General features: G+C 38.2%; 1 pseudogene; it reads left to right on the top strand.

Moving 5' to 3' along the window:
- Positions 1–6,197: 6,197 nt before the first annotated feature.
- On the top strand, positions 6,198–7,230 carry LOC123836414 (magnesium transporter NIPA2-like; annotated as a pseudogene).
- The last annotated feature ends 19,287 nt before the right edge of the window (positions 7,231–26,517 follow it).

Here is a 26,517-nt window from a genome sequence, read left to right as displayed (position 1 = left end):
ACTTTATATGACGCTCTGTCACACATCCACCTATTCATTTAACAAGGATTTTTCAGTGTACATTGGACTCCGTCACTGTGCTCAGTTCTGGAAATTTCAGTCCTCCTGGAGCTCCCTTTCTAGTGAGGGAGTAGACATAGATCAAATTATCACCGAATGCATAATTATAAACTCTGGTAAGCATTGTGAAGAAACATTCCAAAAAGCTAATAGAGCATATAATGAAGATAATGATCTATTTTGGCAGACAGAAGGCATGTTCCAGGGAAGGCTTTCCTAAGCAAGTAACAGTCCACTTGCTTCTCTAAGCAAATAACATTCATGCTGATATCCAAAGGAGTTTTCTACGCAAAAAGGAGTGTGCCAGGCAGAAGGAAAAGGTTGTGACAATTCATGATATGTTCAGTGAATGAAAGAATTTTGGTATACTGGAGTTACATAAATTTGGAAGGTTAGAGGGTGCCTAAATTCTACAAAATTCTGGCCAGGATGTGTAGGCACAAAGCCATTCACCACCCTCCCCACTTTCTCTAGTATCTCATTTCTGGAGCTGTCCCTTGTAACATGTTCCAGTGTTCTCCCTTCCAAGAGTCCCACCTAGGAGGCTTTACAGAAGTAGAACCTCCAAGGTCCCAGCCAGACAACATGGTGACCATAAAATGAACTTACTTCTGGTATAGTACATTGTATGCAACTTTATAGATTATGAAGTGTAATCAGTGAGGATCTTAGCAGCAAAGGATGGTACAGTACACCAGGCTGGCAAGAATCAAGAGCTGCTTTCATGTGCAGTTCAGGAGAGAGATGGGAAAAGAGCAGTTTCAGGAATCTGAATGGATAAACTGTATGGAGAGGGCACCTGACAAAAGATATTACCTTTGATAAAGGTATCCTGTATCCTGGGGGAAGAAGGTGTCCAACCTCTCTCCTCCCATCCTCCAATCTCTTGCCACTGCTGAAACCCCACCAAAGCCACACACATGGGTCATCGTCCCAAAACACAGAACAGAATGGAGAATGGAGGATAGGCAAACCAGGTGACCTAGTCGGGGTGGGTTAAAGCATAGTGCCCCATTTTAAATCTTAGGTGAGCCACTTAGAAAGTGTGTGATCTCAGGAATACTAACCCATCTCCAGGTGCCTCAATTTCCTCATCTTTAAAATGGAAATGATGACAATTACACATTGGTTTGCTTCAAGGGTTCATAAAGTGTTCATCCTAGTGCCTGACATGTGATCAGTGCCTCTAAGTGTTCTTAATATTCTCCTTTATAGAAGAAACTGAAGTTCAGACAAGGTAAGTGACTTAGTCAAGCTCCCATTGTCAGAAGGGAAACAATCAAAGCCAGAATCCAGGCCTCTTATCTCTGCCTTAACCTGTCTCTTTCACTCTCTTCTCCAGAACTGATAACATAGCTACCAAACTGACTAAAATATAACTCAGTAAGCATATTCTGAATCTTGTCTCTGTCCATTTTTGTAATAGTCACATCTCCCCCCCATACTTTATTGAGATACAATTGACATATAACATTGTGTAACTTTAAGGCACAAAATGTATCAATTTGATGCCCTTATTTACTGTAATGTGACTACCACTGTAGTTTTAAGTAACATCTCTATCACATCACATAATTACCATTTCTTTTTTATGGTGAGAACATTTAAGATCCACTCTCTTACCAACTTCCAAGCACACTTCTTAAAAATTTATTAACAGAGGACAGGGAAATATTTCTCATATTCTCTATAACTTAATGTAAATAGGAACCTGCACCTTCCAGACAGCTTATAATTGTAGATCCTATCACAGTAAACATGAGGTTGGCAATAACAGGGCCTCTTTGGACTTCTCAATGGAAACTCCTAGATGTGTAATCAATTTAGGAGCCTCCGTGGTGTTCTCATTTACTCAGAGAGAACTGAGGTAATTATGCATCATATTTCACTAATTGAAAAGCCTCAAAAGAATTAAAACTTCAAATAGTTGGAGTGGGTGGAAACAACCATCCTCCCAGTCTTTAGAAAAATTCTCCAAGAAGTTCCTGATCTGAGACAAGTATCCACAAAACATCCACTGGGAAGCCCCCTGTGTGGAGTGCCCTGGGAACCCCCGGACTGTGCACTCCTCAGTTCTACCACAAGGCCGGGGTACTTATGCATGGGGTATAAGAGATGACAACAAAAATTATATGTCAACAAATTAAGCAACCTAGAATAAATGGGAAAATTTCTAGAAACACGATCTCTCAAAAGTGAATCAGGAAGAAATAGAAAATCTAAACCGACCAAGTACTAGTAACAGAATTAAATGGGATTCACAGGTGAATCCTACCAAACATTTAAAGAAGAATTAATACCTAGTCTCCTTAAACTATTCCAAAAAAAAAAAAAAAAAAAACCAGAAGAGGAAGTAAAACTTTCAAATTCATTTGAAAAGGCCAGCATTATCCTGATATTAAACCCAAAGACACTACAAAAAAAGAAAACTACAGGCCAATATCTCTGATGAACATAGATGCAAAAGTCCTCAATAAAATATCAGCAACTGCATTCAACAATACATTAAAAGGATTATTCACCATGATCAAGTGGAATTTATTTCAGGGAAGCAAGGATGGTTTAATATTCACAAATCAATCAACATGATACACCACATTAACAAAACAAAAAACAAAATCACCTCAATAGATGCAAAAAAAAAAAAAAAGCATTTGACAAAATTCAACATTTTTTCATAAAAATTCAATGAAGAGTGTTTAAAGGGAACACACCTCAACATAATGAGGATGACATGTGAAAGACCCATAACTAACATCAAACTCAACTGTGAAAAAAATGGGAATTTTTCCTCTAAGATCAGGAACAAGATGAGGATGTTCACTGTCACCACTTTCTTTCTGCATAGTACTGGAAGTTCTACCTATAACAACCAGACAAGAAAAAGAAACAGGAGGCATCCATATTGCTAAGGAAGAAGTAAAACTGTCACTATTTGCAGATGACATGATACTATTTATAGAAAACCCTAAATGTTTTACCAGAAAATCATTAAAAATGATAAATGAATTCAGTAAGTTCACAGGACACAAAATTAATATGCAGAAGTCTTTTGCATTTCTTTTTTTAAACTTAATTTTATTTTATTTAAATTCAACTAATTAACATCTAATGTATTATTAGTTTCAGAGGTAGTATTCAGTGATTCATCAGTTATATAACACCCAGTGCTCATTGCATCATGTGCCCTCAATACCCATGAACCAGTTACCCCATCCCCCCACCCTTCTCCACTCCAGCAACCCTCAGTTTGTTTCCTATGATTAAGAGTCTCTTATGGTTTGTCTCCCTCTCTGATTATGTCTTATTTTATTTTTCCCTTCCTTCATCTATGTTCCTCTGTTTTGTTTCTTAAATTCCACATATGAGTGAAATCATATGATAATTGCCTAACTATGATTGATTTATTTCACTTAGCATAATACCCTCTAGTTCTTTCCATGTCATTACAAATGGCAAGATTTCATTTTTTTTGATGCCTGAGTAATCTTCCATTTTATATATATATACATCTTCACTATCCATTCTAAACAGATATCTTTTTTTAATTTAAATTCAATTAGCCAACTTATAGTACATCATTAGTTTCAGATGTAGTGCTCAATAATTTATTAGTTTCATGTAACACCCAGTGCTCATCACATCATGAGCCCTCCTTAATGCTCATCACCCTATCCCCAAACCCACCTCACCTCCAGCAACCCTCAGTTTGTTTCCTATAGTTAAGAGTCTCTCACTTCTCCAAAGAAGACACACAAATGGCTAACAGACACATGAAAAATGCTCAACATCACTAGCCATCAGAGAAATACAAATCAAAACCACAATGAGATACTACCTCACACCTGTCAAAATGGCTAAAATTAACAACACAGGTAATAACATGTTGAGGATTCAGAGAAAGGGGAACCCTCTTACACTGTTGGTGGGAATGCAAGCTGGTACAGATGCTTTGGAAAACAGTATGGAGGTTCCTCAAGAAGTTAAAGATAGAGCTACCCTATGACCCAGCAATTGCACTACTGGGTATTTACCCCAAAGATGCAGATGTAGGGAAAAGAAGGGGCACATCTTCCCCAGTGTTCATAGCAGCAATGTCCACAATAGCCAAACCGTGGAAGGAGTCAAGATGTCCTTCAACAGATGAATGGATAAAGAAGATGTGGTCCATATATACAATGTAATATTACTCAGCCATCAGAAAGGATGAATACCCACCATGTGCATCGACATGAATGGAACTGGAGGGGATTATACTAAGTGAAGTAAGTCAAGCAGAGAAAGACAATTATCATATGGTTTCACTCATAGGTGGGACGTAAGCAATAGCACGGGGAGGACCATAGGGGAAGGGAGGGAAATCTGAAGGGGGAGAAATCAGAGAGGGAGATGCACCATGAGAGACTACGGACCCTGGGAAACAAACTGAGGGTTTCAGAGGGAAGGGGGTAGGGGGGATGGGTGATGGGTATTAAGGAGGGCATGTGTTGTGATGAGCACTGGGTGTTATACACAACTAATGAATCATTGAACACTACATCAAAAACTAATAATGTACTATACAGTGGCTAACTGAACATAATAAAAATTTTTTTTTATTTAAAAAAAAGAGTCTCTCATGGATTTTCTCCCTCTCTGATGACTTCCCTTCCCATTCTGTTTTCCCTCCTTCCCCTAAGGTTCTCTGCCCTTTTCTCATTTTCCACATATGAGTGAAACCATATGATAATTGTCTTTCTCTGATTGACTTATTTCACTCAGCATTTCTATACACTAATAACAAAGTAGAAGAAAGAGAAATTAAGACAACAACTCCATTTATAATTGCACTAAAAAGAATAAAATACCTAGGAATAAATTTAACTAAGGAATCTGCACTCTGAAAACTATGAAACACTGGTGAAGGAAATGGAAGGTGATGCAAACAGATGGAAAGATTTTCCATGCTCATGGATTAGAAGAACCAATATTGTTAAAATGTCTGTACTAAAAGCCCAAATTTCCATTAACTGATAAATGAAGAAGATATAGCATACATACACACACACACACACACACACACTGGAATATTACTCCACCATCAAAAAGAATGAAATCTTGCCATTTGCAACAATGTGGATGGAGCTAAAGAGTATCATGCTCAGTGAAATACATTGGTCAGAGAAAGACAAATACCATTTGATTTCATTCATATGTGGAATTTAAGAAACAAAACAGATGAACATAGAGGGGAGAAAGAGAGGCAAATCAGGAAACAGACTCTCAGCTATAGAGAAAAAAATAATAGGTGATGTGTATTAAGGAGGGTGCTTGTGATGAACACTAGGTGGTGTTTGTATGTGATGAATCATTAAATTCGACACCTGAAACTGATATTACACTGTATGTTAACTAACTGGGATTTAAATAAAAACTTGAAAAAAATAAAATAAAATGTCCATACTACCCAAGGTCATCTACAGATTCAATGCAGTCCCTATCAAAATACCAATAGCATTTTTCACAGAACTAGAACAAATAATCCTAAAATTTATATGGAGCCACAAAGATCCCAAATAACCAAAGCAATCTTAAGGAAAACAGAGTTAAAGACATCACAATCCCAGATTTCAGGATATTCTACAAAGCTATAGCAATCACTAGGTGATGGCCCTTGGTCCCAGTGGCAGCTGGGTTGCAGGTCAACTGGAGAAGGTTCCCCTTGCCTCTCCCCCATGGAGAAGGCAGTGCCGAAGGCTGCAGCCCCTGATGCTCTCACCTCCATCTCTATGGCAATAGTAATGAAGGCCAATGAAGGCCCTGGCCCTGCAGCTCAAGAAGCAGTGGCCAGTGCAGCCTGGGTGGGTGTGTAAGCGGAGGTGACCAGGGCCAGATCATGGAGCAGAAGTCACATGGCTGGCCTCCAACTGGGCTGGAGCTACTCTGCCAGGGTTTGAAACTTTAAATGAGAATAAAGAGTATTATTTACAAGGAAATGAGAGTGAATAAGTCATCTCTCACTGCTTCCAACCTTTTTTTCACGAGAGACTGTATTAAACTTATGTATTTGAGGATTGCACAATCCTGCTTCCAGCACCAGCGGTTTCTCTGTTTTGTGATCAGTGTGACTCACAAGAACTTCTTTAGTAACAAACAAAATGACCCAGGGGTGTGGAAAATATGACTTTTACATTGGTCTGGGATTGGCTATAAGCTCCAGCATTTTCATTGGTGGGAGTTTTATTTTGGGGGGGGGGGAAGAGGGTCTTCTGTGACTTGCCAGAAAAGGGTCCATGAGAACAGGTCAAGGTGGCCATGCATATTTTAAAGAATAGGTGTTATCTGAAAACAATGGATCATGGATCACTACCTCAAAAACTAATAATGTACTGTATGGTGACTAACATAACATAATAAAATTAAATTTAAGAAAAAAGAATGGTTGTGCTGGGCTGAATTGCTATCAATGGGAGCAGATGAGGCAGCCAACTTTGCTGCATATGCCTTTGCACCAACCACCCTAGTGACTCCGTTAGAAGCTCTCAGCGTCCTAGTAAGTGCCATTCTTTCATCATACTTGCTGAATGACTCAGTCTTCATGGGAAGAAATGGATGTTTGCTAAGTATTCTAGGGTCTACAGTTACGGTCATTCATGCTCCAAAAGAAGAGGAGATAGAGACTTTAAGTGAAATGTCTCACAAGCTAAGTGATCCAAGTTTTGTGATCATTATGTCATTGATCTTAATCTTCATTGTGGGACCTCACCATGGATAGACAAACATTCTTCTGTCCATAACAACCTGATCTGTAATCGGAGTGTTTTCAGCCTCCTGTGTTAAGGGCCTGGACATTGCTGTCAAAGAGCTGTTTGCTGGAAAGACTGTGCTGTGACATCCCCTGGCCTGGATCCGGCTGCTGAGCTTTATAGTCTGTGTGAGCACACAGATTAATTATCTAAATTACCCTGGATATAGTCAACCCTTCCATTGTGACTCCCAATATATTATGTATTCTTTACAACATTGGTTTTAACTTGTTCAGCTATTCTTTTGAAGGAGTGGCAAGATATGTCTGTTGAGGATGTCATTGGTACTTTGAGTGGCTTCTTTACAATCATTGTGGAAATATTCTTGTTGCATGCCTTGCATGCCAAAGAAAACCATCAACAAAATGAAAATACAACTTACTGAATGGGGGAAGATATTTGCAAATGATATATCCAAAGGAGTTAACCTCCAAAATACATAAAGAACTTATACAACTCCGCACCAAAAAAGCAAATAATCTGATTTTTAAATGGGCAGAAGACCTGAAGAGACATTTTTCCAAAGAAGACATCCAGATGGCCAACAGACACATGAAAAGATGCTCAACACCATTCATCATCAGGAAAATGCAAATCAAAACCACAATGAGATATCACCTTATACCAGTCAGAATGACTAATATCGTGGATCAAAAAGACAATAAATAACCAGTGTTGGCATGAATGTAGAGAAAAAGCAACTCTTGTACACTATTGATGGGAATGTAAATTGATGCAATCACTGTGGAAAGCAGTATGAAGATTTCTCAGAAAATTAAAAATGGAGAAGATCCAGTCCAAGATGGCAATGTAGGAAGACTCTGAATTCACCTCCACAGACATACCAAATCTATCCCTAATTATAAAGCAATTCCACCTTAAGAAAAACAGGGCTGGGGCGCCTGGGTGGCGTCTGCCTTTGGCTCAGGTCATGACCCCGGGGTCCTGGGATTGAGCCCCGCATTGGGCTCCCTGCTCTGCGGGAAGCCCACTTCTCCCTCTCCCACTCCCCCTGCTTGTGTTCCCTCTCTCACTGTCTCTCTCTCCCTGTCAAATAAATAAATAAAATCTTGGAAGGAAGGAAGGAAGGAAGGAAGGAAGGAAGGAAGGAAGGAAGGAAGGAAGGAAGGAAGGAAGGAAGAAAGAAAGAAAGAAAGAAAGAAAGAAAGAAAGAAAGAAAGAAAGAAAGAAAGAAAGAAAGAAAGAAAGAACTGAGGGCTAACTGAAGAGCTTCTGTACAATAAAAGACAGAGGGAATGGCAAGAGAGAGGAAAGCACAGTAGCAAAGGGAACCCCTACCTCAATGCTGCATACTGTAGAGGGAAGGGAGAGTACAGAGGGACCAAGAGTAGATTCATCATTTCATGGAAAACAAATAGCCACAGTTTCAAAGATAAACTATTACATAAAAGATTCAGCCTTAGAACCCTGACAAACTGCAGGGGAGCTGCTAGAACTTTCTCTGTGTTAGAGGGGATGTTGAATGCTATGGTTTACACTCCCTGTCCACCTCTAGGGTGCAGATGGGAGCACTGTCTGGATGTCATAGCCAGCCTGCCACATCAGGAACACTGGGTCCCTAGTCCACACCAGCCCCAGATGCTCTGGGACACAGAAAAATAGCTATGGTTTAAAATAGCAACTAGTATATAAAATAGCAACCCTAGAACTCTGCCAAATGAAGCCATTGGAACTTGTCACAGTTTACACTTCCTCTCCGCCTTGATAACATGAATGGGCATACTGTCCAGGTGCCCTAACTGGCTTGCCACCTCACACCACACCAACTCCAACCATCCCACCCTAGTAGCTCCTGGTACACAACAGGACACCCCTGGTCAGTGCTCACTACAGCTCCAGCTGTCACGCAAAGATGACACAGATGCAGAGAACCCTGGAACACTCCAGGCCTGCACCACTCTGGCTTCATACAGATTGCTAGGGCACCCCTGGCACAGAATGCTCCAGGTTCTCCTGGCTGGCACCTGCTTCAGCTCCAGCCACCTCACCAGTGTCCCTGGCATGGAGCACCCCAAGAAATTCTGGCCCAATCTGCTTCAGTTGTGGCCACTTGGCCAAGACACCCTCTGAGCAAATACCCCCAGGACACACTGGCCAGCAAGGGCCTTGGCTCCAGTCACCCTAACGGGGCACCCCCTGTTCTCAGCACCCCAGGGAAGCCAAAGACACCCTGACTTGCATCCCCTGTCCTGCACTCACTTTGGCTTTAGCTGTTCTGCCAGGGTGCCCTCTGTGTGAAGAGCTCCAAGACTCCCCATCTTGTACCCACCTCATCTTTAGCTGTCCTGTCAAGATGCCTTCTACACATAGAGTCCCAGGACCCCTTCTACCTCTTAAGCTTTAGTTTTTATGCGAGGGCCCCATTGCATGAAACACCCTGGGATTCTCCCAGGCTGTGCTGGCCTCAGCTCCTGTTGCCCCACCAGGGACCCCTGGTACTGAGTACCCCAGGACACCCACTTTGGCTTCAGCTGTCCTGTTAGGGTGTCCTCTCTGCATATTCTTGAGACCCTCCTTGCCTGTGCCCACTTCAACTTTAGCTGCCCACTTCATGGAGAGCCCCTGGACCGCCTGGCTGACACGTCACCTCAGCTCTAGCAACTTTACCAGGGTACCTACTGTGCAGAGAGGCTTGGAACATCCAAGTATATATCCACTTCAGCTTCAGATGTCCTACCAGGGCACCCTCTATGCAGGGAGCCCTGGGAACCCCCAGCTCGCACTTACTTCAACTTCACCTGTCCTACCAGGATGCTTTCTGTACATAGCACCTCAGGGCCCCACCGGCCTCACCAACTTCAGCTTTAGCTGTCCTGTCATATGCTCTCTATGCAAAGAGCACAGGAATAACACTAGCCTGTGTCCACTTCAGCTCTATCCCACCAGTGTGCCCACTGCACAGATCACACTGCGACCCCTCAGCTTGTGCCCACTGCAGCTTCAGCTGTACTGCCAGGGAACCCTCTGTATGAAGAGCCCCAAGACAGCCTAACTTATGCCCATTCAGCTCCAGCCATCCCACCAGGGCAGTGCCAGCACAGAGTGCCCTGTGACCCCCAACCCAAACCAACTACAGCTCCACCCAACCAGCAAAGGCCACCAAACACACAGTCTACACAGGGGATGAACAAACACAAGACCATTTTTCAAGTTTAGGGGAAGCAGCTGTTCCGTCTAATTCATTAAAAAAAAAAAAAAAACCACAGAAAATCAAACAAAATGGGGTGACAGAAGAATATGCTCCAAAAGAAAGAACAAGACAAAACCCTCAGAAAAAGAAGAAATGAGGACAAACAATATGCCTGATAAATAGTTTAAAGTAATGATCATAAACATGTTCATCAGACTGGAGAGAAGAGTGAAAAAAAATCAGAGAGGCCTTCAACAAAGAAATAGAAAATATTAGAAAGGACTAAGAGTCTCTCATGGTTTTTCTCCCTCTCTGATGACTTTCCATTCAGTTTTCCCTTCCTTCCCCTATGATCCTCTGAGCTGTTTCTTATATTCCACATATGAGTGAAACCATATGATAATTATCTTTCTCTGATTGACTTGACTCTAAACTATGGGAAACAAACTGAGGGTTGCTGGAAGGGGGATGGGTGGGGGAATGGGGCAATTGGGTGATGGGCACTAAGGAGGGCACATGATGTAATGAGCACTGAGTGTTATATGCAACTGATGAATTATTGAACTTTACATCTCAAGTTAAGATGTACTATATGTTGGCTAATTAAATTTAAATGAATGAATGAATGAAAGAAAGAAAAAGAAAATATTAAAAAGAACTAATCAGAGTTGAAGAATACAATAATTAAAATAAATACATTACAGGGAATCAATAGATTAAAAGATGCAGAAGAACAGATCACCAACTTGGAAGACAGGATTATGGAAAGTACTCAAGCTGAACAGCAAAAATAAAAAGAATTTTAATAAATGAAGATAGATTAAGGGATCTCTTGGACAACATCAAGCCCAAAAACATTTGGATTATCAGGATCTCAAAGGATAAGAGAGAGAGAGAGAGAGAGAGAGAGGGGAAGAAAACTTATTTGAGGAAATAAGCTGAAAACCTCCCTAACCTATGGAAGGAATTAGATATCCAAGTTGAGGAGGCACAAAGTTCCAAGCAAGAAAAACCAAAGGAAGTTCACACCATGACACATAATAATTAAAATATTGAAGATTAAAGATAAAAAGAATTTTATTTTTTATATATTTTTAAATTTGAATTCAATTACCCAACATAGAGTACATCATTAGTTTTTGATGTAGTGTTCAATGACTCACTAGTTGTGTATAACACCCAGTGCTCATCACATCATGTGCCCTCCTTAATGCCCATAATGCAGTTACCCGATCCCTCCACCCACCTCTCCTTCCGTGACGCTCAGTTTGTTCCCAGAGTCAAGAGTCTCTCATGGTTTGTCTCCCTCTCTGATTTCTCCCCCTTCGGATTTCCCTCCCTTCCTCTATGGTCCTCCCTGTATTTCTTATGTTCCACCTATGAGTGAAACCATACAATAATTGTCATTCTCTGCTTGACTTATTTCACTTAGCATAATACCTTCCAGTTCCATCCATGTCAATGCACATGGTGGGTATTCATCCTTTCTGATGGCTGAGTAATATTACATTGTATATATGGACCACATCTTTTTTTTTTTTTTTAAAGATTTTATTTATTTATTTGAGAGAGAGAGAATGAGAGACAGAGAGCACAAGAGGGAAGAGGGTCAGAGGGAGAAGCAGACCCCCGCTGAGCAGGGAGCCCAATGCGGGACTTGATCCCGGGACTCCAGGATCATGACCTGAGCCGAAGGCAGTCGCTCAACCAACTGAGCCACCCAGGCGCCCTGAACCACATCTTCTTTATCCATTCATCTGAAGGACATCTTTACCCCTTCCACGGTTTGGCTATTGTGGACATTGCTGCTATGAACATTAGGGTGCATGTGCCCCTTCTTTTTCCTACATCTGTATCTTTGGGGTAAATACCCAGTAGTGCAATTGCTGGGTCATAGGGTAGCTCTATTTTTAACTTCTTGAGGAACCTCCATACTGTTTTCCAAAGTGTCTGTACCAGCTTGCATTCCCACCAACAGTGTAAGAGGTTTCCCTTTTCTCTGAATCCTCAACAACATGTTATTACCTGTGTTGTTAATTTTAGCCATTTTGACAGGTGTGAGGTAGTATCTCATTGTGGTTTTGATTTGTATTTCTCTAATGATATGTGATATTGAGCATCTTTTCATGTGGCCCATCTGGATGTCTTCTTTGGAAAAATGTCTATTCATGCCTTCTGCCCTATTTCTTAACTGGATTATTTGTTTTTTTGGGTGTTGAGTTTGATAAGTTCTTTATAGATCTTGGATACCAGCCCTTTATCAGATATGTCATTTGCAAATATCTTCTCCCATTCCCATAAAGGAGGTTATATATAAATCTCAGGGCAACCACAAACCCAAGACCTATAATAGATATGCAAATAATATAGAAAAAGAAAACCAAAACTAACACTACAGAAAGTAATCAATCACAAAGAAACAGAGCAAGAAAGGAAGAAAGAAACAGAAAAGCACTACAAAATAACCAGAAAACAACTAACAAAACGGCAATAAGTACATACCTATCAATAATTACTTTAAACATAAGTGGTCTAAATGCTCCATCAAAAGACATAGAGTGGCAGAAGAGATTAAAAATAAAGACCCATCAACATGCTGCCAACAAGAGACTCACTTCAGATTTAAAGACAAATATAGACTGAAAGTGAAAGCAAAGAAAAAGTATTCCATGCAAATGGAAGTAAAAAGAAAAAGAAAATCCATAGTAGCAATATATATATATATCAGACAAGATATACTTTAAAACAAAAACTGTAACAAGAGACAAAGAAGGGCAATACATAATGATAAAGGGATCAATGTGAAAAGAAGTTTGTAAATATTATAATTGTAATAATTGTAAATATCTATGCACACAACATGGGAGCACCTAAATACATAAAGCAAATATTAAGAGATATAAAGGGAGAAACTGACAGTAAAACAATAATAGTAGGGGACTTTAACACCCCATTTACATCAATGGATAGATTATCTAGGCAGATAATCAATAAGGAAACAGTGTCTTTGAACAACAGGACAGACCAGATGGACTTAACAGATACATACAGAATAGTTCATTCAAAAACAGAATACACATTTTTTTCAAGTACACATGGAAAATTCTCCAGGATAGATCACATTAGGCTGCAAAAAAAAGTCTCAATATGTTGAAGAGGATTAAAATAGTATCATGCATCTTTACCAACCACAATGGTTGAATGATATGAATGAAAATGAAACTAGAAATCTGTAACAAGAAAAAAATTGGAAAACACACAAACACATGGAGGCTAAACAACATACTACTAACCAACCAATGGGTCAACAAAGAAATCAATAAGAAATTAAAGAATACATGGAGACAAATGAAAATGAAATACAGTGGTCCAAAATCTTTTGGATATGGCAAAAGTAGTTCTGACAGGGAAATTTATAGTGATATTGGTCTAACTCAAAAAACAAGAAAAGGCTCAAATAAACTATCTAACTTCACACTTAAAGTAACTAGAAAAAGAGAAACAAAGTCCAGGGTGAGTAAAAGGACAGAATAATGAAGATTAGAGGAGAAACAAATGACAGACACTAAAAATTCAATAGAGAAGATCGATGAAACCAGGATCTGATTCTCTGAAAAGATAAACAAATTGATAAACCTTTGGTCAGATTCATCAAGAAAAAACAAAGAGGACACAAATAAGTACTATAAAAAATGAACAGGGAGAAATAATGACTGACACTACAAAGACACAAAAGATTATAAGAGGATATTGTGAAAAATTCTATATCAACAAATTGGAAAACAGAAGAAATGGATAAATTTCCAGAAACCTATAATCTTCTAAAACTGAATTACAAAAAAATAGCAAATCTGAAGACTTATTTTTAGTAACTAAATTAAATCAGTAATCAAAAAACTACCAAAAAAATAAATAAAATGCCAGGACCAGATGGACTCACAAAAGTCTTCTACCAAATATTTTTAAAAGATTTAACAACTATACTTGTCAAACTATTCCAAAAAATGGAAGGGATGGGTACCAAGGAGGGCACTGTTGTGGGCCCTGGGTATTGCATGTAAGTGATGAATCACTAAATTCTACACCTGAAACTAATATTATACTGTATGTTAACTAGCTAGAATTTAAATTAAAATTTGGAGGAAAAAAGAGGGACGGAAAGTTTCCAACTACATTCTATGATGCCAGCATTACCCTAATATCAAAACCAGACAAAGATACAAAAAAAAAAAAAAAAGAAAGAAAACTATAGGCCAATATCCATGATGAACATAAATGTAAAAATCCTTAACATAATATTACCAAACTGCATTCAGCAATACATTAAAAGGATTATACATGCAATGAAGTGGGATTTATTCCAGAGACTCAAGGATAGTTCAATATTCACAGACAAATCAGTGTGAAACATAAATCAAGAAAACCAAGTATAAAATTATATGATCATCTCAATAGTTGCAGAAAAAGCATTTGACAAAATTCAACATTTGTTCATGATAAAAACTCTCAACAAAGTGGGTTTAGAGGAAACCTACCTCAACACATAATAAAGGCTATTTATGACAAATCCACAGCTAACATCATACTCAAAGGTGAAAAATTGAAAGCATTTCCTTTAAGATCAGAAACAAGACAAGGATATACATTCTCATCACTTTCTCCAACTTCCAATAGTACTGGGAGTCCTAGCCATTTCAATCAGACAAGAAGAAGAAATAGAAGGGATAAAGATTGGTAAGGAAGAAGTAAAACTGTCACTCTTTGTAGAGGACATAATACTATACATAGAAAATCCTAAAGATTCCATCAAAGAACTATTCAAAGCAATAGGTGAATTCTGTCAAGTTGCAGGACACAAAATTAATTCACAGAAATTGGTAGTGCTTTTATACACTAATAACAAAATAGCAGAAAGAGAAATTAAGAAAACAATTCCATTTACAATTGCATCAAAACCAATAAGATACCCAGGAATAAATTTAACTAAGGAAGTGAAAGACTTCTACTCTGAGAACTATAAAACATTGATGAAAGAAATTGAAGTGACACAAACAAAAGGATATACCATGCTCATGGAGTAAAAGAATATTGTTAAAATGTTCATACTACCCAAAGCAATCTACATATTCAATGCAGTCCCTATCAAAACACCAACAGCATTTTTCACAGAACTAGAACAAATATTACTAAAATTTGTATGGAACCACAAAAGACCCTGAGTAGTCAAAGCAATCTTGAGAAAGAACAAACCTGGCAGTATCACAATTCCAGATTTTAAGATATACTACAAAGCTATAGTAATCAAACAGTGTGGTACTGTCACCCACACCTATATGGTCAATCTATGACAAAGGAAGCAAGATTATACAATGGGGAAAAGCATGAATCTTTCTTCAAATAAATGGTGCTGTGAAAACTGGATAGCTACATGCAAAAGAAAGGAACTGGACCACTTCCTTACATCATACATAAAAATAAACTGCAAATGGATTAATGACCTAAATGTGAGACCTGAAACCATAAAACTCCTAGAAAATAACATAGGCAGCAATCTCCTTCACATCAGCTATAGCCACATTTTTCTAGATATGTCTCCTAAAGCAAGGGAAACAAAAGCAAAAATAGATATTGGGACTACATTAAAATAAAAAGCTTTTGCACAGTAAAGGAAAATCAACAAAATTCAAAGGCTGGGGTGCCTAGGTGGCTCAGTCATTAAGCATCTGCCTTCGGCTCAGGTCATGATCCCAGGGTCCTGAGATCGAGTCCCGCATCAGGCTCCCTGCTCAGCAGGAAGCCTTCTTCTCCCACTCCCACTCCCCCAGCTTGTGTTCCCTCTCTCGCTGTCTTTTCTCTCTGTTAAATAAATAAATAAAATCTTTAAAAAAAAATTAAAAGGCAATCTACTGAATGGGAGAATATATTTGCAAATTACATATCCAAAAGGAATAACCAAAACATATAAAGAATCTATATATCTCACAGATAAACCCCACAAATAATCCAATTAAACAAATGGGCAGAGGACCTGAATAGACATTTTTCCAAAGAAGACATACAGATGGCCGACACATAAAAACATACATCAACATAATTAAGCATCAGGGAAACACAAATCAAAACCAAAATGAGATATAAACTTATACCTGTCAGAATGGCTAGAATCAAAAAGACAAGAAATAACAAGTGTTGGTAAGGATGTGAAGAAAATGGCACCCTTGTGCACTGTTGATGAGAATGCAAACTGGTATATTTCCACTGTGGAAAACAGTATGGAGGTCCTCAAAAAATTAAAGATAGAAATACTATATGAGGTGCAGTCAGTTAAGCATCCAACTCTTAGTTTCAGCTCAGGTCATGATCTCAGGGTAATAAGATTGAGACCCACATCTGATAAAGGGGGTTGGAAATACAGGCTTCCAGTCATGGAATAAATAAGTCACAGGAATAAAAGTTACAGTATAAGGAATACACTCAATGGTATTGAAATAGCATTGTCTGATAACAGATGGTAGCTAAACTTCCGGCGAACATAACATATAAACTTGTCAAATCACTATGTTTACATCTGAAACTAAAGTAACATTTTGTATCAACTGCAGTCAAAGTTTTTTAAAAATAAGAATGTATGTGTGTGTGTGTGTACTGCATTTTCTTTATTCATTATCTATTAATGGACTTAGGTTGCTTCTATTACTTAGCTGTTGTTAAAAATCCTGCAATATAAGATTGGGTATCTGTTTTCAAATTAGTGTTTGAATATCTCTCAGCTATAAAAAATGAATGAGATCTTGACATCTGCAATAACATGGATGAACCTAGAGGGCATTATGCTAAGTGAAATAAGTCCAATGGTGAAAAACAAATACTATATGATTTCCCTTATATGTGGAACCTAAAAAACAACACAAATGGACACACAAGAAACCAAAAATACAGATAGCAAACTGGTGGTTGACAGAGGGGAGGAGGTTGGAGGTATGGTTGAAACAGGTAAAGAGGATTAAGAGGTACAAGTTTCCAGTTATAAAATAAATAAGTTACAGAATTAAAAGTAGAGCATAGGGAATGTATTTGATAATAATGTTGTACAGTGACAGATGGTAACTACACTTACTGTAGTGAGCATAACATAAAAATAGAACTGTTGAATCACTACGTTGTATACCTGAAACTAATATAACATTGTATGTCAACTATACTTCAACTTAAAAAGGAACAAAAACTAAAACCCTTAGAAGAAAACATAAAGGTAAATCTTCATGACTTTGGACTTGCCAAAGGATTCTTAAATTTGATATCAAAAGCACAAGCAATCAAAGAAATACGTATGTTGGACTTCATCAAAATTAGAAATTTTTGTGCTTCAAAGGACAGCATCAAGAAAGTAAAAGACAACCCACAGGATGGGAGAAAATATTGGCATTCATATATCTCAAAAGGGATATGTGTCTGGAATACATAAAGAACTCTTACAACTCAATAATAAAAAGATAAATACCCCAATGAAAAATGGACAAAAGATCTTGTATTAGTCATCTCAAGCCGCCATAAAAAAATATCATGGACTGTGTAGTTTAAACAACAGATATTTATTTCTCACATTTCTGGAGGCTGGAAAGTCCAAGATCAAGGTGATACCAGATTGAGTTCCTGATGTAGGCCCTCTTCCTTAGCCTGCAGACAGCAGCCTTCTCACTTTGTCCTCACAGAGAGAAAGAGAAAGCTAGGCTTTCTTCCTCTTTTAATAAGAACACTAATCCCATCATAGGATCCCACCCGCCCACGCCCCATGACCTTATCTAAACCTAGTTACCTCCCAAAGGCCTTGGCTCCAAATACCATTACAATGAGGGTTAGGGCTCTAACATATGAAACTAGGCAGGGACACACATTTGGTCCATAATAGATCTAAATAAGCATTTCTCAAAAAAATATGCAGATGACAAATAAGTCCATGAAGAGGTTCTTGACAGCATTTGGGACATGCAAATCAAAACCATAATGAAACACCACTTTGTCCCATAAGATGGCTAGAATCAATCAGATAATAAGTGTTGGCAAGGATGTGAAGAAATCAGTACCTTCATACACCTGCTGGTGGGAATGTAAAATAGTGCAGCCACTTTGGTAAACAGCCTAGCAGTTCCTCAAATGATTAAACATAGATTTACCATATGACCCAGCAATTCTACCTCTAGGTAAATACCAAGAAAAATGAAAACTTACATCCACACAGAAATTTATAAATGACTGTTTACAGCAGCACTATTTACAATAGCCAAAAGATGGAAACAACTCGAAAGTCTATCAATGGGCAAATGGATAAACAAAATATGGTATATTCATATAATGAAATGTATGGAATATTATTCAGCCATAAAAAGGAATAAAGTGTTAATACATGCTACAACATAGATGAATCTTGAAAACATGCTGTGTGAAAGAAGGCAGTCTCACACATACACACACACACACACAACTACATACTATATGATTTCATTCATATTAAAGTCCAGAATAGGGAAATCTACAAAAATAGAAAGTAGATTAGTGATTGCTAGAGCTGGGGGAGAGGGAAATGGGAGATGGGGATGATAGCTAAAGGGTACAGAGTTTCTTTTTAAGGCGATGAAAATATTTTAAAATTGACTCTGGTGATGTTTGTATGTATCTGTGAATATACTAAAAATCATTACATTTCACACTTTAAATGGATTAAGTGGCTAAGTTGTACAGTATGTTAATTATATCTCCATAAAGCTTTTTTAAAAAACTTTATACAGTTTTGTTTTGAATATGATAATTATAGTATCTGATGTCTTTGCAGTTTCTTTCTTCATTCATAAAAGTATGTTTTCTTGTCTATTTGTTGGCCTTCATTCATTGGCTCATATTAGGTTGATCTTTATACCTAGAAATCCTAGGCCATTAAATGAGGCATGCTTTCTTCCAGAGATGATTTCCATTTGTTTCTTCCAGTGGTCCAACGACACTATTAACCTGGGACAAATTTGACTCCCTTTAGGATCTCCTGCTTAATCCAGGAGTCTTAAGTTTATCTGCCCCATTCTATGCAGACCCAAGATTTGGTCTAGTTTCAGTGCTGATGTTAGCATTTAATGCAGCCTCACTTTGTGTGTCTGCTCATAATTCACTTCTCTCAAATTTATTTATTTGGGTTGGGTTTGTGGGCCTGGACATTTTCCTTATCTTCTAAGGCCAGAAATGCAATAAAACTTAAGTCTAATGCAGGATCTAATTGTTTTACAGTAGGGGTCTTTGTAGAATGTAGATGACCATATTGCCCAAAATGGAAGTCTCTCATGCAGGGTTATTCTTTTTTTTTTTTTTTTTTTTTTTTAGCATCAGTATTCACAGGAAAATCGTTTCATTGAATATGATTAACTTGACCCATTATTCCTCCCTTTTTATTCTAGCACTTATGAATATCAAGAATTCTATACTTGTCTTCCTTCCAAAGGAAAGCATTAAGGCATTTAATTAACAGATGCTATATGACTCATGGCAAGTTTGTTTCAATAGGTCTTTCCACTAGTTCACCAACCCCATCTGCTTTGCTAGCCAGATACCCATCATCCAAACCAAAGGTGGAATTATCTTCATTATTAGTTCTCGTAGAAAACATTTATCAAAAGATTACCATGAGAAAGATATTGCATAAGTACTTTACTTGGATTATCTCATGTATTTATCACCACAGTCTTACAAGGGATGTATCAATATTATTCCTACTTTACATGGACCCACAACTATATGGTCAACAAATCTTTGACAAAGCAGGAAAGAATATCCAATGGGAAAAAAGAGTCTCTTCAACAAAAGGTGTTGGGAAAACTAGACAGCCACATGTAGAAGAATGAAACTGGACCACTTTCTTACATCATACACAAAAATAAATTCAAAATGAACGAAAGACCCAAATGTGAAACAGGAAACCATCAAAGTCCTAGAGGAGAATACAAGCAGCAACCTCTTTGACCTTGGTGGCAGCAACTCTTGCTAGACACATCTCCAAAGGCAAGAGAAACAAAAGCAAAAATGAGCTATTGGGATTTCATCAAGATAAAAGACTTCTGCACAAACTAAGAGGCAGCTTATGGAATGGGAGAAGATATCTGCAAATGACATATCTGATAAAGGGTTAGTATCCAAAATCTATAAAGAGCTTATCAAACTCAACACCCAAAAAACAAATAATCCAGTTAAGAAATGGGCAGAAGGCATAAATAGACATTTTTCCAAAGAAGACACCCAGATGGTCAATAGACATATGAAAAGATGCTCAATATCACGCATCATCAGGGAAATACAAATCAAAACCACGATGAAATACCACCTCACACCTGTCAAAATGGTTAAAATTAACAACACAGGTAACAACAGGTATTGGTGAGGATGTGGAGAAAGGGGAACACTCTTACACTGTTGATGGGAATGCAAACTGGTGTAGCCAGCCTGGAGAACAGTATGGAGGTTCCTCAAACAGTTAAAAATAGAACTACCCTATTACCAAGCAATTGCACTACTAGGTATTTACCCAAAAGATACAAAAATACAGATTCAAAGGGGTACATGCACTCCAATGTATATAGCAGCATTATCAACAATAGCCAAACTATGGAGAGAGCCCAAATGTTCATCAACTGAAGAATGGATAAAGAAGATGTAGTGTGTGTGTGTGTGTGTGTGCGTGTATGAATATTACAGCCATCAAAGAGAATGAAATTTTGCCATTTGCCACTTGCAACAATGTGCATGGAGCTACAGTGTATTATGCTAAGTAAAATAAATCAGCCAGAGAAAATACCATATGATTTAACTCATATGTGAAATTTAAGAAACAAAACAGATGAACATAGGGGAAGAGGGAAAAAGAGAGGGAGGCAAACAGTTAAGAGATTCTTAACTATAGAGAATAACTGAGGGTTGCTGGAGGGGAGGTGAGCAGGGGATGGGCTAAATGGGTGATGGATATTAAGGAGGGCACTTGTGTTGGGCACTAGGTGTTATATGTAAGTGATGAATCACTAAATTCTATTCCTGAAACCAATATTATACTATATGTTAACTAGAATTTAAATTAAAATTTGAAAAAAAATTATTCCCACTTTAAAGATGAGGTAAATGAGACTCAAAGAGGTTAAGTAACTTAATAAATGTATTAGCAGGGGTAAAAGCTAGAGACCCAACGAAGACCCAGTAATAATTCAGGGGTTTATTTCTCACATTATAGTCTAGAGTCAGCATAACAGGTTGGCAGGCAACTTTGTTTCATGTGGTCATTCAGAAACCCAGTTCCTTGCAATTTATTTCTTTACCATCTCCTAGTACTTTGCCCTCATCTGCGGGCTCAAAACTGTTTTGTGGGAAAGACAAAAAGAGCCTAGAGAAGGCATGCTTACTGTCTGAAGACCTCAGCCGGGAAGGGACACACATTTTTTTTCCAATTCCACTGAGTCACATGGCCACACTTAACTGCAAGTGATCCTGGAAAAGAAGGTGAAGTGAGATAGCTCTATGCCTGACTATAATACCATCAGTATAGAAAAGGTGAAGAATGGATTTTTATGGACAGTCTCTGATGAAATTAATATTAGGAAACTGTCCCTTTCACCCAAGAAACCCTCATCTCTCATTTGGACTAATTACGTGATATCCCTACTTCCACTCTAAAATCTCTGTATTGCATTCCTCACACAAAGTCAGAGTAATTCATTATGAATATGTCAGATTGCTCAAAATCTCTATGGCTTCTCTTCTGATCTAAAACAAAATCCAAACTCCTTATCATTTCTGACAAGCCCCACCCAATGTTGCTTATGACCACTGCTCAGGCTTCATTTTTCCTTTCTTCCCATGCTTACTCTTGCTCCAGTCACAGTGGTCATTTTGCTCTTTCTTAAGCAGGTCAAGCAAGCTACCACCTCTGACCCTTTGCATCTGCTGTTATAACAAGAAGCCAGCAAAATAAACTCAAGACAAAGAGTATTGCAGGCAGAGGGAAGGTCTAGAACAATAAGGGTGAAAGTGAGACTGATATGTCCAATGAACCAAAGATGTTCAATGCGGACATAGCAAGTATAAAATAGTGGAGAAGGCAGTAGGTGGCAAGAATGTAGAATTGGCATGGGCTGGTCCTGTAGGGCTTTGTAGGCAGGGTAAGGAGTCTGAATTTTACCAGAACACAATGATGGGAAGTACCTGAAGGTTTTTAAACAGGAGAATGTATTACAAAGCCGTGGTCACCAAGACAGCATGGTACTGGCACAAAAACAGACACACAGACCAATGGAACAGAATAGAGAGCCCAGATATGGACCTTCAACTCTATGGTCAAATAATCTTCAACAAAGCAGGAAAAAATATGCAATGGAAAAAAGACAGTCTCTTCAATAAATAGTGCTGGGAAAATTGGACAGCTATATACAGAAGAATGAAACTCGACCATTCTCTAACACCATACACAAAGATAAACTCAAAATGGATGAAAGACCTAAATGTGAGACAGGAATCCATCAAAATTCTAGAGGAGAACATAGGCAGTTAACTTCTTCGATATTGGCCACAGCAACTTCTTTCAAGATACATCCCCAAAGGCAAGTGAAACAAAAGTGAAAATGAATTTTTGGGACTTCATCAAGATAAAAATCTTCTGCACAGCAAAGGAAACAGTCAACAAAACAAAGGGGTAACCCATAGAATGGGAGAAGATATTTGCAAATGATACTACAGATAAAGGGCTGGTATCCAAGATCTATAAAGAACTTCTCAAACTCAACACCCAAAAAACAAATAATCAAGTCAAAAAGTGGGCAGAAGATAGGAAAAGACACTTCTCCAAAGAAGACATACAGATGGCTAACAGACACATGAAAAAAGGTTCATCATCATTAGCCATCAGGGAAATTCAAATCAAAACCACATTGAGATACCACCGTACACCAGTTAGAATGGCAAAAATGGACAGGGAAAGAAACAACAAATGTTGGAGAGGTTGTAGAGAAAGGGGAACCCTCTTACACTGTTGGTGGGAATGCAAGTTGGTACAGCCACTTTGGAAAACAGTGTGGAGGTTCCTCAAAAAGTTACAAATAGAGCTACCCTATAACCCAGCAATTGCACTCCTGGGTATTTACCCCAAAGACACAGATGTAGGAAAAAGAAGGGGCACATGCACCCCAATGTTCATAGCAGCAATGTTTGCAATAGCCAAACTGTGGAAAGAGCCGAGATGCCCTTCAACAGATGAATGGATAAAGAAGATGTGGTCCATATATACAATGGAACATTATTCAGCCTTCAGAAAGGATGAATACCCGACTTTTACATCAACATGGATGGAACTGGAGGAGATTATGCTAAGTGAAATAAGTCAAGCAGAGAAAGTCAATTATCATATGGTTTCACTTATTTGTGGAATGTAAGGAATATCATGGAGGACATTAGGAGAAGGAAGGGAAAAATGAAAGGGGGGATATCAGAGGGGGAGATGAGCCATGAGAGACCATGGACTCCAGGAAACAAACTGAGGGTTTCAGAGGGGAGGTGGGTGGGGGGATGGGTTAGCCTGGTCATGGGTATTAAAGAAGGCACGTATTGCATGGAGCACTGGGTGTTATATGAAAACAATGAATCATGGAACACTACATCAAAAACTAACGATGTACTGTATGGTGACATAACATAATAAATTAAATTTAAAAAATAAACAGGAGGCAACATTATCTGATTTAAGTTATAAAATAATTGTTCATGTTTATGTGTAGACAGTAGCCACACACCTAGAGGCAGGAAGACAGGATGTTTTGCTCTTACCCATTCAAACGTCTCCACCTACTCTCAACTAGTTTTTTACTTACCAGCACAAGTTCTCTGCACCATAGTCTATTCTTTTTCCCTAAGTATAACCTCTTCTATTAATGAATGGTTGAATGAATGAATGAATGAATGAATGAATGAATGAATTTGTATCTTAACATTAATACATTGTAGGACCTTATTCATATTCAATAAGCATTCAGTGAGCATTAAAAAAATATGTAAGGTCCAATACTCTGCTGCAATTAGTACAAATATGACTGAGTTACTCTCCTGGCTTTTAAGTTTTTAGTTAATTAAGGAAGATATCACATACATCTATATCTAAGACACCAGCCAGAAAGTGTTAAGTGCAATATAAGAGTTGCAAGCTAATATCTATGAAGAGTTCAAAAGAATGGATGACCACTCCAGGAGGACAAATCACAAAAGATATCATATTTGAATGGAGTAAGGCTTGAATAGGTGAAAATGGTCAGGAAGGGCATTTAGGTCTATGAAAATAAATTAAGAATCTTAGAGCAGAAAGAGATATTAGAGGTCATTTAGTCCAAAACTGAGTTTCCACAAGCTTATCAAATTATTTTATAGCCAAAAAAGTACTCTTTCAACTTCAGGCCTTCCTGCTAAACCTTAAATGTAGTTTGGTAATGAGACCCCAACCTTGAGGAGCCACAAAATTCTGGTGTAAATCTTCAGGTTATGGCTCAGCCAGTAATAAAAATACAAAATAACAGATAAGCTTTGAAGAGAAACTGTCTAGATTATCTGTTACAGTGTCTTCTATTATCCATCCCATAGTATCTCTGGTGCTCCTCTGTCCTTCTAATTCAAGTATGTAATCTACTTTCATGTTAGTATGAACTAACTTCTGCTTGTCTTGGAAGCTAACCTTAGTCAATAATAAATGTGTACTTTGGAATTTTGTCTATTTGAACATTCACAAACTGCCTCTAGCCTTTAAAAACCTCAGAAGTTTTAGACTGACTCATATAAAGAAAAATCATTGTAATATTCACTAGAGAGAAGAAAACCACTGATTAAAACTCAGAGTTGACAAAGTAAATAGAGTATGTTCAAAAAAGATTAGTGAGTTGATACTGTCATGGCTCTGTAACATTGGACTTGAACCTCAACTGATAATAAGTATTTACACTTAACATTCACATGAAGGTTGTGTCTACAGACCTCAATAGTTTCATGATACTTCCAAATAAAGATACTTTAACGTATCTTTCAATTTCCACTGCTTAATAGAGTAGCATGCCATAGCATGCCTTATAGATCAAGGGTGCATACATTTTCAGGGCTGGAGGATTAGGTAAAAAGTCATTACAAGTCTGCATCCAGGCTGGGTTGGCAAGAAGCCTTTAGCTTTTTTCTGACAGTGTTGCTTTTTTTGTTTGTTTGTTTGGTTTGGTTTTTATTAATTATACATTTTTTTCTTTTTTTCTCTTTTTTATTGTTCAGTTAGCCAACATAGTACATCATTAGTTTTTGATGTAGTGTTCAACAACTCATTAGTCACATATAACACCCAGTGCTCATCACCACATGTGCCCTTCTTAATACCCATCACCCAGTTACCCCATCCCCTCACCCCTTCCCTTCTGTAACCCTCAGTTTGTTTCCTGGAGTCTAGAGTCTTTCATGGTTTTTCTCCCTCTCTGATTTCTTCCCATTCAGTTTTCCCTCCCTTTCCCTGTTTGCAAGGACGTAGACAGTGTTGCTTTTGAGACAACAAAAAGTTAAATTGGTAAGTATTCCAAGGGCAATACTTTGTACCTTGCATTATATCAATAACACTGGGCATTAGGGAAAAGGGAAAAGATGTAGTCTCTGCATTTAGGAAATGTACACAATTGTTGGAAAGTATATTTGTGTATCTATATAGTATGAGAAAGAGTAAGAGTGAGAAAGAGAAATGGAAGCAAAATATAGATAATATTTGTACTACAGACATTAGAAAAGGAGACGTTAACTAGACAGAAGTTAGTCAGAGAAAGATTCATGGAGGACAGAGAGGCTTCAAACAAGGGTGGGATATATGAGTTGTATTAAAAAAAGAGAAAGTATTCCAGATAAAGAGAATGGCACAAGCAAAGACACCAAGGCATTCCCTCCTTCCTCTATTAATCCATTCAATAATCATTTAATAAGTACTTAGTTCACACCAGGACCAGTAATCAGTATCTTCAAAGATTAGCTGAAAGGTGAAATCATGCTCCTCACCTTTATAGGAATGGCTTAGGAGTCATTCAATCTTCTAACAGAACATCTACTCTGTAATCAGCTTTTGTTAAATATTAATTAAAAAGTTGAGGTTTCCGGGCACCTGGGTGGCTCAGTTGGTTAAGCGACTGCCTTCGGCTCAGGTCATGATCCTGGAGTCCCTGGATCAAGTCCTGCATCGGGTTCCCTGCTCGGTGGGGAGTCTGCTTCTCCCTCTGACCCTCCCCCCTCTCATGTGCTCTCTCTCATTCTCTCTCTCTCAAATAAATAAATAAAATAAAATTTAAAAAAAATAAAAAAGTTGAGGTTTCCACTACTTTCCCCATGCATGTATTTTTTAATACCCTCTATTCATTTCACCCATATTCTCATATCTGTCACGGGACTGCTTTTCACCTGCTGCTCTCTCAGCCCACAGTTAGGAGGTCACTAGGACCAGCTAGTAGA

This window comes from Mirounga angustirostris, unplaced genomic scaffold, assembly GCF_029215605.1.
Source record: "Mirounga angustirostris isolate CCGP_5_RB_7025 unplaced genomic scaffold, mMirAng1.0.hap1 SCAF_8, whole genome shotgun sequence".
NCBI lineage: Eukaryota > Metazoa > Chordata > Mammalia > Carnivora > Phocidae > Mirounga > Mirounga angustirostris.
This window is presented reverse-complemented; position numbering and strand designations above follow the sequence as displayed.